This window comes from Falco peregrinus, chromosome 5 (genome assembly GCF_023634155.1).
Source record: "Falco peregrinus isolate bFalPer1 chromosome 5, bFalPer1.pri, whole genome shotgun sequence".
Taxonomy (NCBI): Eukaryota; Metazoa; Chordata; class Aves; order Falconiformes; family Falconidae; genus Falco; species Falco peregrinus.
The window spans coordinates 61,143,127-61,158,979 of record NC_073725.1 but is presented as its reverse complement, the minus strand read 5'-3'; the positions used below and the strand labels follow the sequence as shown (position 1 = coordinate 61,158,979).

General features: G+C 44.6%; 1 long non-coding RNA gene across 1 annotated transcript; it reads right to left on the bottom strand.

Moving 5' to 3' along the window:
• Positions 1 to 15,064: 15,064 nt before the first annotated feature.
• Positions 15,065 to 15,853, bottom strand: LOC129784550 (uncharacterized). Its single transcript, XR_008747407.1, has 2 exons — positions 15,718 to 15,853; positions 15,065 to 15,311 (listed from the first exon to the last, which is right to left on the bottom strand). It is a non-coding gene; the product is annotated as an uncharacterized LOC129784550 (long non-coding RNA).

Sequence of the window (15,853 nt, the reverse complement as noted above, 5' to 3'; positions counted from 1 at the left end):
CTAGACCCAAATTAGCCCCAGAACAAGTACAGCTCCATTTGTATGCACTGCTGTTCCTGAACCAGTAAATCATACTGAAGCCACGCTGACTCTGCACAAAGCCATCTCAGGTACATCTAAATCTGAACAGCTGGCAGTGCTTTAAAAATAAAGAATTCAAGTCACAATGCAAAGGTAACTGGGTGAAATGTAGTGGCCCCTATGAGCTAGGGGGTCAAACTAATTGATACAGCGCTTTGTTCTGGTTTTAAAGCTGTGAATCTGCAGCTGAGGCTCCAAAGCAGAATGACGATAATAGCAAGAACAGTGCCAATAAGGATAAAAGCTGAGCGGCTGGCAGAGCCACAGCTGCAGTGAGGCAGGTAATTCTCAGTGGATCTGAGTAGGCAAAAGTGAATGGCTACCCATTCCCATACCCATACCAAAAGAACAGAGGGCCCCGCAAACAAAAGAGGGCAGAGAGAAATTCTGGCTTGGGGATAGGGCAGAATCATTGGGATGAGGGAGGGGGATGGATTCATGCAGGGAGTTCCTGCAAAGAAGGGGGAGGTTGGGAGGTTTCTACAGGAGAAACTTGCTGGGGAACAAAGGATTGCCAGGAGTCCCTGGTAACAGCATTAGTAATAACCATCAAGATTAATGTTAATGTTGATATAAATAAAGCTACATGCAATTATGATTTGATAAGGTCAGGAAGATACTGTTTTTCTGGATTGAACAATTAAGTTCATTGTGTGCACTTATGGACAGAGAAGGTTGGAAGGGGAGGATTTATATTCTCCTCTGAAACATTCAACACTGACCACTGTCAGAGACAGGATACTACATCGATCTGTCTGGGAATGATGATTGTTCTTTTCTGCAATAACCACAAAATATTTGTGCCTGGAGTTCAGAGCTTTGGCCTCACTTAATTTGATACTAAAAGATTTTGGTGGACAGAGATATATAAAACTGCCACTGTGATCTAGTGAGAATCTTATTTATGCGTCCGCACAGGAAGAGTTTGTCTTATGATAAGGCAGGAGCTTAAAGTACAACCTGAATGTAAACATATAAATAAAATGGCTTGGTATTTACCCTAGCTCCCACTTGAAATGCAGGCTAGAACACCATAAGTTTGTTCTAGTTCAGTGGCATGCTAATAACTGCAGATATACCATCAATTGTGCTGGCATATTCATTTAATGTATTGCAACTGTTGCTGTAAACAAATGGTAATTGCTTGGGATTTAAAATATACTGCAATTGCAATTTTAACATTGAACTTTTGTGATATAAAGATGGTAATTACAGCACCTTTCAGTTTGATTGGTTTAAAATATGGGGGCAAGGGCAGTTTTGCAAGGAAGACCAAGAGAAATAGCAGAATGCTTTAAGTCAGGGAGCAGCTAGCCTCCAGTTCTGCTCCCCTTACAGTGCACAACAAAACTCCCCTCCCAGTGCAAGAAATTCGGACTGGCCACATATGAAACCACATAAGAGATTTCCAAAATGAAGCCTTCACGTTTCTGCACATAAATCAAGACTTTGGTTGGTATAACCACAGTGGATTTGCTGGCAGAGGGCACAGAGAGGAGGAGGCTGATGCCAAGTTTACATGAGGAGAGTATGGCTCCAGTTGCAGCGAAAGTGTAGGCAGAAGTCTCCCCGAGCACTAACCTTTCCATCGGTCAGTCTAGGTTTTATGTGGATAAATAGCCTTTGCCTTATACCCTTTCTTCTGATACATCTGAAGCGTCCATGAGACGAGAAGGCGGCTCTTCCTAACTTTCTGCACTGAACTGAACTCATCCTGTAGTAAAGTTTCCTAAAATGGGTGAGCCTGTCTAATGTCACCGGCACCTATGGCATTTATCTGACCATGAATAAATAACTTAAACCAGCAGAAAACTGCTAAACCAAAAGAAATAAAAGATAAAAACAAACCCCAAAACCTACAACCCCACCAAAACCAGATTTTTCTTTGCTATCTAATGAGCTGGGAATGAAGGAGGAGAGAGCAGGACCACCACTTTTGGCAGGAGCAAGCTGCTAGAGGCTCAGGAATGTCACAAAACTTCACCTATAGGTGCATCAGGGAGGTTAAGTGGGATGAACTTGAACCACAGGGGTGTAATCTAGGTGAGGTACCATGTACCTACAGCTTGGCAAAGGAATCCCGATTGACTTGTGTGCATTTGTCAGTCGAAGAAAGAGAAATGTTGCTCTTCTGATGGAAGATTATAGATCAGCTGGGAAATCAGTTGTGGTACATTCTGCTACACCCTATTAGTTTTAGTCCTGGTGCTCAAATCTGTCAAGTATTTATCTGGGGTAACTGCCTGGCCTTTGTGAGAGAAATAACGAATAACTAAGCTTTTTACTGTCACAATAATAATGAAGTATTAATGGTGAGTTAAGGATCAGAATGAGAAAAAATCCAGCCAAGCAGCCATTGCTGCTAGTTAACATCTAACTGGATAGTCAGAGGTGGAAGTGTTAATGTATCTGGGTAAATGAAGAAGGGATATAATCACACAGTGTCTATAAACATAAATCAAGACCAATAAAAACACTGGCTGTACAGATTCAGCCTCAGATTAGATTCAGCGGCTTCAAGGCTAGGAAATTTAATTTCCTGGTCACCTGTACCTTTAGCATCCTACTTGTATATCCTAAAAATGCCTCAATACCTTCCTGTACCAACGGTTGCACCAAATTTCTGAAACTGCATACATGTATTATAGGATAAAAGAATTTGAGCTGCATCAAGGATGGAGTGGGAAAAAAAAAAAGCTTTACAAGTTAGAAAACCTTTAACTTCAAATTATCCATTTAATGTTCAACTTATAATGGAAAGCCACAACAAAAATCTATAAATCTAGTTGGTATAAGCTAATCAAGAAACAGCTATGAACCTATATTCTTGGGCTTTCAGATCTTGGCTGCACTAGGAAATGTTTCTTTCACATTCTGTAAAGTTGAGCTTCAGTGCTACTGGCCAACATCTGCAGAGCTGGCCAAACTGAGGGCCATGCAGTAGAAAAAGGTTTTGAATATAATTTCTGACCCAATCACTGAATACACTTAGGTCTCGTTAAAATATACGAGCCTATGAGCCAAGGACAATCATTGGAAGACTTCATTAGAGGGTATTTAATCACATCTCCATGGCCATGTTTTCTTGTGCCTGCCCTGCTGGCATTGACAAGCAAGATTCTGCTAAGTCAGATTCTCCCGGCACTGTAAATGGGAATAGACAGTGTCCCCTAATTCTCAGGTGAAAGCAATTCATTTCTTGAAAAAAACCTGTGTCTCTGCCTTAATTTTCTTCCTATTTTCCCTTCTTCAAGGGTACTACATCAATCATTTTCCTTCACTAAAGACAGCCTCTGCTGTTGACTTGTCTCAAACAATTGCAGGATGAACTTGCTGTCAGAAAACACCTTCTGATGCCTGGCTCGACTGAGCTGTCAGTGACCCATCACATCAACTCCATCACACCCTCTCTCTCCACTGCTTTTCTGCTTTTTTGTTGTCCTGCTTACAGGGAAATGAAGGGGAAAACCATAAAAATAATGAGCACGTAAGCAACGCTGCTGGGAAACAAACAGCTTAGAGAAAGAGTGGTGAAAAATCATACAGAGCAGAGAAAGTCTCCTGAGATAAATGTGAAGATTTAGGGCAGCCAAACAGTAATTACAGTGTTTGTAAAAGTCAGTGTGCATGCACCGCATTATGTACAGCAAACATCACGTTCAGTCGGCACAGCCCGTTCTCTGTTCCTGAGACCAGAGATTTTCTTTTCTTTTGTTCTCTCCCTGTTTGTTCAGACTTCCCAAATAATTTTCCTGACACTTTGGCTTCTCATTTGCAGTTTTATAGGCACTGTTGATACCTGATGTTCTAAACCTGAGACAAGTTAGTTAATTTGGATTAGTCATAACAGGAGTGCTATAATGCCACAGTTGGGTAAGCTTTACCCTAGAAGGCAGGTTTCTAGGACAAACAACATTTAGGAGCACAGGCATCATTTGCTGAGGGCAGTGAAATGTGGGCTCTTTGGAGGAAGACTGAGGACACTTCTGAGTCTGGGTCCCTGACTTCTGGAATTTGTATAAATGTAAGTGCATTGTTATTTTCTACATTCTCCCCTGCTTAATACCTATCAGGTATCCTCCTGTTTGGCTAGTATTTGTTCTGCAGCATGCAGGTGGTGTGTGGGTATCATTCAGGAAGCAGCTGTCTCCATCAGACTACGCAGACATCTTAACCGATGCAGAAGCAAGATGTGAAAGTTTCACTCTGTTCATATTCAGATTTTGGGCTGGAGAAGGAAGTTTTGGCAGAAAAGGTATGGAGAAATACTGATGGGGAAGAACAGTATTTTTGCAGGAAATCATGAGATCAGTATAGTTTTTGTACTCAAGTGGTTTGTTCCCAAGAAAATCTACTTGTGAGTGGTTTAACCTGTGTTATTTCATAGTTCAGGCCATTTTTCCCATCCATTCTCTTGCACATCTTTATTAAGACCAGTCTGTAAACCTGATGCAAGGCTGCTCCTTTCCCCCATCAGCAAAGGTATTAACTGGGTAGTAGATGACGCTCCTGATGCACCACTCCCAGTGTACATCTGTGATACCATCGTCTCCAGATGCCCATCTCCTGAGTCCAACCCCAAATAATCCTGAAATAGAATTGAAGTCTACGAGTATTTAAAGCAAAGAAGGTTGGGGTGCTTTTTTAAATGCTTTTGAGGTTTCACATTTTTGCTCTATTCTCCTGTTATGAGACCTACAAATTAACTTTGTTTTAGAAAGCAAGCTGGCTTTTCTCCCAGTTTCCCATTATTCTGTAATTTTGAACCTTAAAACCTCATATTTCACAGGCTGTGGTAAAAGTGATGAAGATGATCACAGTTCTCAAAATATGCACTTCTAAATAGCTTCTTCTCCCTAAATACCACAACTGTCTAATTTTCAGACCACCTTTCATGTAACTGGAATGAAGAGGAAAACCTAAATGACTGATTGACAGAATGGATCTTTCCAATAATATCCGTAAGGACATACCTGGGATTTGGGTTTTATGGACTGGATATGGAATGGATTGGGCTGGGTGGACAACACACAGGTTGGGATGAGGGCTTGGCTGGAAAGGGGTGCTGCTGGAGGGAAGGTTTCTCATCCCTGCCACCCACATAAATTCTGCCTCTGCTTATATGAAAGTGCTCCAGGGATACTCAGAAGCTGCTGTTTTCTCTGTCTCACCAGTGAAGGCCTGTAGATGCCTGCAAATGGATGTGTGCCCAAAACCTGTAGGTGTACTTGGGACTGGTTTAATCTAGTTAATCAGGGTATGACAGTAAAGGTGGTTTGGTGGCACAGCCTTTTGGTGAGATACGGCAACCAGCTAATACACTGAGTCCCTGGTGGGTTTATGTGGTCTGTACCAAAGGCGACATTACTCTGTTCCCAGGGTAAACTAAAGCTGTGTTGGAAGATACACATTTCACTTAGGTGTGTGGCAATCCAGCCTCTAATTGCCATGAAGTCATGCTCTGGGAATGCCCCAACGTGCTCTCAGTGCTGTGTATCTGGTGACGTGTGCTATTCGACAGGAGGAAGAGATGACATCTCAAACGTTGCATCCCTCAGGACTGAGTGCAGACATAGGGACGTGAAGCAGAGGTGTGCAGTAACACCACTGTTACTCTCTTGCTGGATGTGCAGGGTGCACTTCACCACATAGTATCGGTATAGGTGCCACAGTCCCTCCTCCTGTGTGAAACCTATCCTTAGGATTCATTAAACAGTGGCATATTAGAAGGGATGTTAGCTCTGCTGTTCCTGGCTGATGCTGTGAGACTTAAATTCCCCCTGTAATTATAACTGGCCACTTTTGAAAAGCTTTTTTCAAATGTGCAGTTCTCTGTTCCTGCACATTCAGCATGACTGTGCTACAAGCAGGGTGTATACGTGGTGGATGATGTTTCTCTAAAAGGCTAATCCTAGACATCCTCAGGGGAAAAAGGTTCTTTGAACATTATAAAACTGCATATTTGCCTACTGTTAATTAGGCAAATATAACCTCCAGTTTGAATCTTCTTGGAGACTGGGAAGAAGAAAAATACCCTGAAAGCAGGTGGGGAAGGGTTAACAAAGGAAATTCAGGTTGTGAAATTGAAATATTTTTTCTGGCTCAGAGCTGGTAAGCAAAAGTGCTCATCAAGCACAGAGTCTCTTTATCTGGTATCTGACAGTGCCACAGGGGACAGCGAGACGCCTGCAAACCAAGGTCATTGCCTCTATCATTGAAGTAAAGCGTTCCTACATACTGGCACAGAAGTAAAAGCGGGACCTCCAGTGCAGCCAAACCGATCGAGTGACACAAGTCAGGCAAAAAAGTGTAGAAAAAGGCAGAAGTATCAGCACCCAAATCCTCAGATACTGAGAGCTAAAAGGGACAAGGAAATTATCCTATCTGACCTCATTTGTGATTGGATTTTTCCCCAGTTTTCTCCATAGAGTCTGATAACTTGTCATTTAAAGAGGAACTAAAAGGCAGCAACCTATGGATGGTAGGTAAATTAAAACTCCCACTTTTTGAGCTGGGAACCAGAGAAGAAAATCAAACAGTTTTTAGGATCAAATTCTGCAAAGAATTATGCACATACTTACCTAAAGGGCTAGATGGACATATATAAACCAGTAAAGAAAGGAGAGCCAGAGACTGGCATGAACACTTGTCTGTGTCTGCCTATACTGTTCAGTTGTTGGCATTGCTCTTGGTGTGACCCAGGCATGGTCTTAGAAGGTCATGGGCCAGCAGCTCTTCCTGAGCACCAGAAGGAAGAAGCCACCCTGTCCAGGGCGAAGAGAACAGGAGCAGCATTCAGCTGTATCAACAGGAGCCCCGACATGCCATTTGACCTCAGAGGATAAGGCCTGACCTTTTTTATTTATGGGTACAAATATAGTCAATTAGCTCGTTTGTGGGCCAAAATAATGCCTAAGCTTTTAAACTACCTCCTCTCCAAGCTTTTTAGATGCCACAGCATAACCTGAGGAGGAGGAGCAATGATGGCTCTTTGGAGGAAGATCTGTCATAACATTCATCTGGAGCTGAATGTCCTGTTAGTTCCCAAGAAACAGCAAAGCTCTCCAGTATTAAGCAGCTGTCACCTTTTAAAGTCTGAGGATGTTGTGATTTACAGTGCAGGTGGAGGGGGAACAGAGAGAGGGAGGCTCTGTGTTAAGTAACACAAAGCTGCAACCAGCTCCCTCGCAGCCTGGTCACCTTTAGAGGCTCCTGAGATATGTCTGGTCTTAAATGTTAATATAGCGTGACAAGAGGATGTAAAGAACAAGAGGAGGCTTTCATCAGGGTCTTGCACGCACCACTGAGCTCTACAGTCTCCTCCCTTCCCCCCAAGAAGGGGTTTCTAGCTGCTTGTGCTGGAAGGGTTAGGCCATAGCCTTGGGTCAACCTGCTGCAACATGAGTGTGTGGGGTGACCTGCTGTGAGAAGGCCCATTTGGGGTCTCTTTCCCATATTTCAGGAGCTGCCTTTAAGCTCACTGCCTTTGTCTGAGAGATCCTTGAGGTCTGTCTGTGCCCTGCCCTGTTCCCTGCTGATCCTGGACCTGCCTTGGTGCTATGGACTCGCCTGGCATTTGTTGGACTCTTGGCTGGACTTGGTTACTCTGAATGGACCTGCTCTGCTCTCCTTGCCTGGGTGCTGTGCAACCAAGCCCATGCTGGGAGGCTGCTGCCACCCTCACCTCCTGGCTTCCTTTCTGCAGTGGGGCAGCCCCACTCAGGTTGCCTCTCCACAGCTCCTGACTGACCTCCAGACCCTGCAGGGGATTCTGGCCAGCCCTCAGAAGCAGCTTTTGGCCTTGCAGGTTCCTCTGACATCTCTGCAGCCATGATGGTCCCTATCCTTCAGGCCCTGAAATGTTCAATGGGCATTAGGCAAGGCTATGGGGTTTACTGGTCAGATGCAACTAATCCTGGTCACCTATCCCACAGATTTTAGTTGTTTAATGAAAATATCCCAGATCTCAGAGAGGTCCCTGGATCGGGTCATGTGCTATACTGATTGTCAAAACCCCATAGTAAAGGACCCTGAAACTGGTCACTGATCTGGGTCAGTTTTGGGGGGTATCACCACCTATATTGCTGTGGCTAAGGCTGTAGCCCCACCTCACAGTATTCCTTACTATCACCCCTAGGGTGGGTGCACCATTCAAACTGCTGCTCTGATGGACCTGGGGCATCCCATAATTTTGTTGCTTCTGAGTCTGCCAACAAAATCTGGATGTCTACCCAGCCCTGAGCCACCCAATGACTGCCACTGCTCTTGGTGGGAGGAGCACCCACCGGGGGGCCCATCACCCAGAAGACCATTCCCCTCCAGGTCACTGCAGCACGATTGCTCAGGCTGTCCTGCCCTATCCTGCACCCCCAGGACTATGCCTCTGCTCCAGCACAGGATTCCCCCCCTTCAGCCCCAGTCCCAGATGTATGCAGTGATTGCCAGCATCTTTGAAGGGGATGGCCACTTCACTGCCCGTGTGGTTGCCCCATTGCTTTGATCCCAGCCAAGGAAGAGTCTGTAGGGACCATCTGCCCAGTATTGTACCCTGAACTGGTGGCCTTTGAATACTTCAAGGTGAATCTGGCTAATGTCTGCACACTGGGCATTTTGCAACACTTGCTCCTCTAAAGCTGGACCTTTGTAAGGTGTGTGGACCATCAGTGGTGGGAAGGGAGGTGGCTGTCACAGCGCTGAGTGCCCAACAGGTTCTGCAACCTCTTCTCTGGCCCTCCTAGGGCTTTAGCTGCTGGGCCTCAGGGTCGGCCCTGATGTAGGGCAGCTGTAGCCCTGGATTAGGCTGCTGTGGAAACTGCAAAGTTGGAAGAGTGAGCTAGAAGTCCTGTCTGGTGTCTTTGCCCATGAACCCTCTGACCCTGGGCTTGAGAGCTGCAGTTCAACACAAGCCCTTGCCCTTGTTCCTTGCCTGATCTGGGGTGCAGGTATGGCTCTGCCCTGCCCTGCCTTGCTGAGTAGTTCTTTCAGCTTCCTGGCGGAGGGAAGGAGCAAGAAGGAGGTCAGAGTAATATAATAAAAATAAAGTTTTATTCCCACTCTGCTTATGTCAGTAAGTATTAAAATGGTGGGATTCTTTGCCAGTATAGATGCATAATTGATTATTACTTCCCTTTGCAGAGGCATTGTGTCATTTAGTCCATGCTTCATGTGGACCACAAATGGAGTACAAAATGAAACCGTGCTGATTGGGCTGCATTTAGCAGAAAGCACAGCTGGCTTATTGCTTATGCTGTTCAGGCTTTTAAAAGTCAAAGTACGTAGGGCTCCCCGCTGATAAAAATATTCTGAGTTGTTGCTTGACTCAAGGGTGAACGCAATGTGAAACCTCCTCAAAGCAGTCAGTGGTATCACCTTGAAACACTCTCACCATCCTCCTGCGCCACTCCTTTGGTTGCACCAGCCTGCCCGTGGGGCTCTGCTCTGAACTGGAGCAGGGAACTGACACAGCTTTTACAGAGAAGGAGGTGCATCACCTCTTTTTTCTTGCTCTGTTCTCTGATCTTTCTTACAGCTGTCCTCCTCAAAACCACCGCGTCAGTGCAGGACAGGAATGAACAGTGGGGTGCCAGAAGACTTCAAGCCAGTTGTGTCACTTTTACATCCTGTGAAACCTGGGCAGAAAGTTAAAAGCTGCTGTGGGCTGCCTCGAGGATTGGGCTGCTTGCTTTGTCCTTGAAGTGTTAGCTGGTGAGTGAGAGAAGGAAGAGCACTGGCAATGGGCTTGTTCAGGGTAAAGCAGATAGTGGTGGTGAGATGCTTCGTGCAGCTTGTGCCTTCATGCTGTAGTGTCCTCGTACATTCCCCTGGAGTGACATTACTGGTTATTGATGAAGTCAGGCTGTTCCTCTGGATAGATTGAGCTGATCCTGTCTGATGACTCTGATATCAGTTTCTGAGTAACAATATAAGCTGTGAAGTGTGCGATAAGAACTAAAAAATCGAACATTTTTTGGTAAGACTCTGAACTATATTACACCCAATCAGTATTTTCCATTAAACATTCAATTTTAAATCTCTGGTCTAAAATTTAATGATTTCATGTTTATTTATTTGATGTCTTGCAAAGTTCACTACATGCCACTCCAGACACTTCGCTACAAGCAATGTTAAAATGAGATGGGGCTGGATCTACAGAAGGAATTTATCTGGTGATTATCATTCTTGAGGGAATGAAACTGATTTTTTAAACTGGGAGGTAGTTGCAGACTGTGTAGGAGCAATGGAAATAATCTGTATGTAAGTCATGGTAGCATCAGAAATACAGGGGAAGTCAGGGTAAATCCATGATTAAAAGAAAAACAACAAACGTACACAAGAAGGTCAATATGTATTTATATATTTGGATATAAATACAGAGGAAGAAGAGATGGTTCTTCATGCTAATGACAGCTGAACTGTAGAACTCCTTGCCAGAGGCTGTGGATGTAGAAAGTTCACCTGGGTTAAAAGGGAAATGAAGACAGGATTTTAGAGAGAATAGATCTGTTGTTGATTACCAAGTAGACAAACCACATCAAGTTCATGAAATTCTCTGAGATAAAAGTAGCTGGAAACTCTAGTTGGTGGGGCAAGTACCACTTACTCTTTCCTTGACACCTGCTTATGGACACTTTTGGAAACAGGGCAGTGGACTACTTGTGCATTCAGTCTGAATCAGTATCCCTGTTCCTTTGGTCTTATGGTATTTTTTATTTATTAACAGTAAGTTGTTTAACATGAACATGACAAAGCTGAATAATTTTTTATTGACCCTTCTCATATGATGCTTAAAACAAACCATATAACCTGAGAATACTTATACAAACCACATTACTTTTCATAAATGCATGTAATGGGGTGCATTCAGTTCAGTGAGAGTAGTCAGATAAATAAACCTTCCATGTATTCATCAAATGCTCACAAAATTGAGGATTTAGATTACAAATTATGACATGTTCTTCTACAATAATGTAGAGCAAATAGAAGGCTTTACCTCCTGTTACAATATTAAATAAGCTAGTCTAGAAGCTAACAAATCTACTTTCCAAATTCCTAGGAAATGAAAATTTAAGACTTTGCCTCTTATGTTCCTCCATCACGGATGTTTTGGGAAGCAATGAAATCAGCATTATAGTGGGATTCAGACACTGGCTTTACTACATGTTTATACTTGTCTGAATGGAGTGCTCAGCCAGTGCCTTATGCTGATGTGTTGGCAATGCAAAATGTGTAATGATGTCCCTCATGACAGCCTGTCACCCTGCTGACAGTGTGGGAGAGAAATGTGGCAGCTGCAGAAGAGACACTGGCTACAGACCAGGGTCTTCAGCTACCTTGCCTTGCCAGCCATTATCAGAGGAGCATCATGATCCACTATCTTGGGTAAGACATCAGTTCCCCATTCCAAAAATGACTAATCTCTGTTGCGACGGAAGGAAGACACAGTCACTCAATATGAGTGATCAGCAGACTTCGTTTATTGTACCTTACAGTCACCTTTTATGCCTTGTTATAATTAGCTCATACATATTACAAAAGTTAAGCTCATTATTGGTTAGTTGCCTAAATACCAAGCCTGCCCCTAGTTTCTCTTCTGTAGTTACCTGTTCCCACCTGCAACATTCTTTTCCCACCGCAATCTTCCTGTTATATTTTTGCTTTACTTCAGATAAGCTGAGAGCGATGTGCATTTTTGTCCAGCCAGCTGGACTATGTCTATGAGACCTTTTTCAGCTAGCCAGTTATCCACAAATCTCCTCAAACATATTTTCACTGCGGCTGTGATTATGGACATGTGTAAAATTGAGCATGCCGGGAAGTTTTTAATCTTACACATACTTTCCCATTTTGCAAATAGTTCGGATTCACTATTTGCACATCCAAGATATAAAACAGTAGTTTAGCTCCACTATTCATACGCACACAAGGTGTATCCACATACCATAAATAAGTGGTTGTGAAAGGCATTAAGACTGTAATTGCCTTCAGGTTAGGTATACCTTTCTTTTTAAGCAGAGCTGTGTGCTATCAGTTGAGTAATTCACAATTGTTTACCTTGGAACCAGTATTGTGGCCTTGTAAAACCAGGATTTGTGTCCAGCACTCTTGCTCACTCAGGAAGTATTGGTGAAGCTCTAACAAGCAATTATATCTATTTTGTTTCTAACAGCACTGTCAAATGCCAACTTGTATTCATCCAGAAAACTGTCAAGGGTTTTGCATGTCAGTGTGTTTTCTATTTTAATTTAAAACTCTTAGTGAACGTTTTAGTATTTGCTGTACTCTGTTCTTTCCCAGTCATGGCTATAATCATTAAATCCTAAGAAAATCCCCAAGGCAAGGAATCTAATAAAGCAGCCCTTTTTATTGTGGCTGGCCTGATAATTCAAACAGAAGGTCACTCAAAAAACCACGCTTTTCTGAATGCTGTGGGGAAATGAGTGGATGGGTACCCTGCCTCTAACTACCACACCACAGCAATAAGAAGTGAATTTGCGTTTAATGCAAGAGATGAAAGTGTAAAAACTCACTCAGTGAAATAACAGCAAGTTATTTTCACAGCAAGGCACTGCTCATGTTGGCTGGTACTTCAACAGCTTCCTGGGGATTTAGGGACTACTGCACGATTTTGATAATCCACTTGGCTGGGCTGCCTGACCCTGAATGTGGCATGTCTAGTGCATGCTAACCCCACTCCATATTACCTTGTGGAAGGAAACCTTAAAGTATATTCAATTTACCTGTTTTGTCACCTCTTATGAATGTGACCATCCTCATCACCTTGCATTCAGCATCAGTAAACTGGACTAGTCATACAGCAAATTAGGAGCTGCTCTGATTTCAGACTGTGCCCTGGGTTTAGTTGTTTTGTTTGGTTTGGGGTTTTTAATATTTTATTTAAATGTCTAAAAAATATCTTTGTTACTTCAAGCATGAAGTAGAAAAAACTGAATAGTCTCAGTAGTGGTAAGTAGTCTTCTGTCTGGTTTGGTTTTGCTGACCATTGCTATCCCCACCTCTCAGCCAGTAGGTAAACCAGCTCTTCAACAACTGAGGTTTTCGTGCATTGTCAGTGTAGTGGTTAACATAGGAAGATTCTTCAAATACTTTAGTATTCAGTGGTGGATGGTTAATTTTGCTTTCTTTTGCCCCAAATACTGAGTCAATGCTTTACTCCACAGTTTTGTCATTGACATGAGGATGTGCTGCTTTAAAATGGAAACAAAGATTGGCTTCAAATTCCCTGGCAAAGCTTCTCATGCAGGATACAGATCATCTCAGCTTATCTGGTTCAAGCCTGTCTGCATGTAACACTGTTTTCTTTAGAAGTTCAGTATTGTTCCTGTGTGCTTCATTGTTCTCATTTCTTACAGTCAGACTTGTGACAAAAGAAAAATAATTTCTTTTCTCTTCAGCACCAGTGGGTAGATCACTGCTGATGTAGATGGAAATGTTTTTTTTCTTACAATTGTTTGGACTCAACCTTCAAGCTTCTTGTCCCTGATCCACTGTTTACTGCAAAGAGGAACAATATTGGGTGACTGGTAGCAGACTGGTGGAGCAACTGGGAAGATATGGAGCATTTGGTGATATGTGCAGCCTTAGTGACAGAGTGGCACTACTTCAGCATTTTTACTCGTTGGGCTCCTCGTTTTCTCTGACAGCAAGTGCTGGGAAAGAACCACAGTGGCTCTGCTGACAAGAAATTGCAAGGCGTTGCCTGGAGGAACCCTTACCTCCCAATCTTCTGGCCACTCCTGCACTACAGCTCGGTGTAATCAGTAGGATGGAGCCCTGCAGAGCACTGGCTGTCACTCATTGGGATGCTGCTAAGCTACAAGGGCATAAGGAGTTCACTTCTGAACATACAATGAATTTGTAGATCAACCCTCCAGTCTCCATAAAGGACAGGAACCTTCCATTTTGTACTGCAATGGGAGAAGTGGGTAGCAGGAAGGTTTTTGTCACAAGGGGCATAATCAAACATAACCTCTGCTGTGCAGTGCTAACCATGTGACACAACTGCTATCTGCTTATCCCTCCCGGGCCAGCAGCAGTTTAGTCACTGCCTGAGTCATATCCCTGCACAGTCTTCTGGCCACACGTGTATCTTGAATATTGAAGAGCTGGAAAAGCAGGGAGCGGCGGCTGTAGCATCCCCTGCTTTCAAAGGATGGCTCTTTTGGGCTAACAAATCCTTACACAGTTATACTTCAGCAAGTTCCTCAAAAGAACTCACTAAACAAGCAAACAGATTGTGACACCCTAAGATCCCGAACTTGGCTGGTCTCTGCCTACAAATTAAATGCAGCTGCTGTTAACAGAGGATAACAGCGATGTTTCAGAATTTTTGTCAGTCACAGGGAGAAGAATGCTGGCTTTGGCAGCAGGGCTTCCTCTAACACACCTGGCAGTAGGGTTGCAGCCCTACTGGGTAGTTGGTGCTACCCACTGCACTGCAGACTCGCTTGGTCATCAGCTTCCCAACAAAGGTTTAAAAACTGGAGGCAAAACCCTACAGAACTACACACCTGTTTCTTTTAGTGGTGCTAGTAAATAGAGAGATGATCCCTTTAATGGCAGAGTGAATGAGATAAAGATCCACCATGCTACAGGAAGTGGGCAAGCAATGCTCTGCATGGAGGAAAGGAAAGGAAATAAATGTGTGTTTGAAATTAAGCTGATCTATTCCTGTTCCCCCAAAACCCAAACACATTTATCTTTTCCCCCTAAAGCAGGGTATTTTATTTTACCAACAGGAAGGATCCAAAGCAGCAATCCTCAGCAGGGATGAAATCAGATTGTGAAACCAGCTAGACCTGCACCAGCATGATGAAATGTTTTGATGAGGAGTGGAAGCTGTTACAGTAACAGCAGCACATTGATGGTTATTCACTGCACATGGTGCCAAGCAGTGCTGCTATTGCTTAGAAATAGCAACAACTTGATTACATGCAGATAATGTCCCCACATCAAGTCCTGTGAATTCAGAGGTCCCATGTTCAGTAACTGATTAATTAAAAAAAGTAATGGTTTTCTTCGGCTGTTTTTTCACATGAACGTCCCGTGAGAAGGCAGTTTGTGGTGTGTTACTGCCACAACGCCCACAATGAGGTGAGGCACAGGTATCACTCCAGATGCAAAGCTTCCTGTTTTTTTTCTATGCCTGGCAGCACCAGAAGGAAGGATGAAGGTAATCTACTTTGAATCCCAGTTCATCCTCTGCAGCAGCCCTTAATTAAAAAGAAAAATCCATCTGTCACCTAGGCTGCACAGCGGTAGGGTTCCTCTAGAAGCACCAGCATGAGAGCTGAGCTACAGGGCTCAGTTTTGTTTCAAGCGACGCCCCCGGCAGAGCCTGGTAAGCCTGCTTCGTGTTCGACCGGGGGTCCGGCCTGTCACTGCACCCCTGGGAACCCCCGCCGCCCCCCACCCCGCCGGCCGCGGCACAGGCCCGGGGCGGCTCCCGCGGCCCCGGCTGGACACGGCCCTGGGGGCTCCTGCGGGCCCTGCCACGGCCCCGACCGCGGGGGCTGCGGGCCGCGGCGCCCAGGGACCCCCAGCGCGGCACCGCAGCCCCGCGGCCTACTCTACCCGCCACCGGCAGCCAAGGCCCAAGCAAGCCTGGCCCGCCGCTACCTGGCGGCGCCGGCGGCTCCCGGAGCCTCGGCCCCCGCCGTGCCGCGCCGCTCGCCCCGGCGGTGTAACGGGTCTCGGGCTCCCGGCCGGCCGCGGAACCAGCCTCCCGCGTCCCGGCGTGCCCCGCGCCGCGGAC